This window comes from Plectropomus leopardus, unplaced genomic scaffold (assembly GCF_008729295.1).
Source record: "Plectropomus leopardus isolate mb unplaced genomic scaffold, YSFRI_Pleo_2.0 unplaced_scaffold13703, whole genome shotgun sequence".
NCBI lineage: Eukaryota > Metazoa > Chordata > Actinopteri > Perciformes > Serranidae > Plectropomus > Plectropomus leopardus.
In genome coordinates, this window is record NW_024614618.1 from 1 (window position 1) to 3,193 (window position 3,193).

Genomic DNA, 3,193 nt, shown 5'->3' on the forward strand with positions numbered 1-3,193 from the left:
CATTTGTATACGTTCATTTGTGTCCATTCAAAGATAATGTAACAAAGGCTGAATAACTTAAAAACATTTTAGTTATATTATTAAAATAAAAAGATTTCTATATATCCCTGGCACAAAATGGGTAATAAATTTTGGTCTATGGTCTCAAATTTTGGAAAATTTCTTTGATATATATTAATTGATGAATTAATTAGTTGATAAATACTTTATTGTATTTATTAACTTTTTTCAATATTAATATTAATTAATTCCAATAGCTGATTATTCTTAAGACTTAAAGGTTCATTGCTCTTTGAAATGGTCTTAAAATGACAATAATACTGATTATTGCAATTGTTTCTCAGAAAGCGTCCAACAAAAGTGAAAATGTGCAGCACATGAATGTATTTTTAATAATTTTTGGTAAACAGTGGAAGCTTTGGGGCACAGAGGAGGAAGATATAAAAAAATAGAAAATATCTGCCTTTAAACAAAAAAAAAAAACTACTTGATTCTGTCCCAAAAATAGACGACTCCTTACCTGAAGGGTCTGAGAAAGTTTGACAAAGTCCTTCTGAACCTGCTCACTGACGTCCAGCTCCGTTTGCAGCCGCTGAGCTTTGTCTTTCTCATCAAACACTTGACTCTCTAGTGCAGTCTGCAGAAAATACACACAGTTAAATTAAAAACACTAAATGGTGCCAATAAAATGCCAGAAAAAACATAACAAATATGAAGAGAGATAAATAAAACATATTTACTGAATAATTTAAAGTTAAAATATTACTTCATAATCATCCTTTGTTAATACAGAAATATTATGCAATCTACTTGTTGCAACAGATAATTAAGATATTACTGATATATGAGCTGCTTGGTGGATAAGATGTTTATATTCTTGTAATCCTGACAGGAAAGGTGTTCTGTCCTAAGATACACAACAGTAGATGTGCTGTTTAGAAAGGATCTGAGACACTCTGATATTATAGGTCACATTTTGGGCGGAGTTTGAGGTTGGAGGTCGACAGGTAAATATGTGTAAATGAGTCTGACCTTTGCAGTGGTGAGCTCTCTGAGCTGATGCTCCAGGGTGTTCCTCAGGGCCTGGAGGTTCTCCAGTGTCTCAGTCTTCTCTGTTAGACTGCTCTGCAACTACATTCACAACAGATATACAGTTAATATAATAATAACACACACTGGACTGCAGATAATACATTCAAACAAGACTCTGCAACTGAAAAGTGAGAGAGATTACAGTGTCGTTGCAACTGATGGACTGTAAGTCCTGCAAAATGTCTTAGCTGAATGACTCAGTGTTTATTATTCCCCTTTCCCACGTGGGTTTTTCAAATACAGGTAAACACGCTAAGTATAGGCGATCGACTGCATTCCCACTGCCAGTGAACACCCCTGGAGCACACAAGTCTGCCTTTCTGTCAGCTTTTGTGTGTGTGTGTGTGTGTGTGTGTGTGTGTGTGTGTGTGTGTGTGTGTGTGTGTGTGTGTGTGTGTGTGCGCGCGCGCTTTGTTTTGTTGGTGTGTCCGTGTGATGTCACAGACAAGCAGGAGAACAGATTAACAGTAGACAGCAGCAGGAACAAAGATCTCTGAAAACTTTTCAGTGGTTTCTTTTGTTTATATGTATGTTGCTTATTCAGTCTCTCTTTTAAACTCTGCGCAGATGTATTGGATCTGTGTTTTAGTGCTGCTTAGGAGGAGATGGATGGTAATTAGTGACGGCGCATCATTGCATCTTGCCGGTTAAGGAGCTGAAATTAGCGCATTCAGCCAGGTGTTGTGTTCCTATCAATGCCGGTCAGAGACTTGAGGCAATATAGCTTCAAGACTACAGTAAGTCATGGAAGGATATTTTCACAAATTTAATTTTTATAAAAAGCAACATGAATTGAAGCTCCAGGTCTCAATGAAAATGGGAGAAGTTAGAGACCAAGGATGACGAGACTATGAGTCAACTTCATTCCCGTGCTGCCGGGTTTGTGACCCCTTTTCCTCTTCTGGGTGTTCCACGAATTTATTACTGATTACAGACCATGGTGTTTTATTCATATAAAATTATTGTTTAACGCAGCTTTAAAAAAACAGATCTGAGAAAAATCTTCAATGCAACATGACAGTCTTTTCATAAGACAAAAGTAGCAGCATATGCATCTGACAAAGTTCACTAAGTGCCTCTTTTCCCCTCACTGATGTGTAATACTGCAGGATATCATAGCGTAAAGTACCTGCTCCTTCTCCGCCTTTATTCGCTCCAGCTCCGTCTTCAGACTGGAGAAAGATGCTGTTGGAGGGACACATCATTAGAGGATCATCCTGTACTCATCGAAGTCTGAAAAGCTCAAAGATATTCTCTCAGGGATCATGACAGGGTCTCTTGAAAATTACTTGGCAATTCATGAATAATGCATCAAAAGCTGCACCTTTAGTGAAAGCAAAGAGCTGAAAGTTACCGTGTGTGTTTGGCTCATGTGAAACAGAAACAGTAAGAGATCTACTCAATAAAACCTGAAGGCTAACAGACTGACTGAGCCTAAAAATTGTTGAGCTAAAAATGAACACAAACAAACATAAAACACTCTGACATTTAATGGCTAAATTGATTTTTTTGGGGAGCTCAGCTCAAAGGTCACTTAAAAAGACAAGGTGTCAAAGTCATCTCTGTGTTTCTAGCTGATCTGTCAGATGTAAAAATGTTCACATTTGAAATGAATATAAACCTTTTAGTGATCCAAACATGGTAAATTTTTAGTTGTTTGTTAAATAAATACTAAATTACAAATAACAGGAAAAAGCAGTCTTGGATGGTTTTCAATATACACTTTCTGTGTTCAAAGTTCCCAAAAGTTCTATTTTACTACTGAAAGGGACTATTTACAAATGCTACTATGTATTTCGGATTAAACTAAAGCTGAAACAATTGTTAATTGATCAAAAATTAAGTTTTGCTACGCAATACATGTTACATAAAATATTGCAAGTATTCTCTGGAACCTGCTTTTATAATTTCTAATTATCCATATTTTATATATTTTATTTAAATAAGATCTTTTAGTTTTGGATGGTTGGTTGTACAAAACAAGACCTCCAAGGCTTCAGTGTAAGACGTTTTTAACACGACATGGAATGCAATTTAACGCCTGTTTCACAGGCATACCAAATTAAGTATTAAAGTATGATAAAAAGTCAAAAGAGACACG

At 36.0% G+C, this 3,193-nt stretch overlaps 1 long non-coding RNA gene across 1 annotated transcript; it reads right to left on the reverse strand.

The window, feature by feature from the left end:
• Positions 1-464: 464 nt before the first annotated feature.
• LOC121964022 lies at positions 465-2,894 on the reverse strand. Its single transcript, XR_006107311.1, has 3 exons — positions 2,222-2,894; positions 1,033-1,131; positions 465-637 (listed from the first exon to the last, which is right to left on the reverse strand). It is a non-coding gene; the product is annotated as an uncharacterized LOC121964022 (long non-coding RNA).
• Between the last annotated feature and the right edge of the window lie 299 nt (positions 2,895-3,193).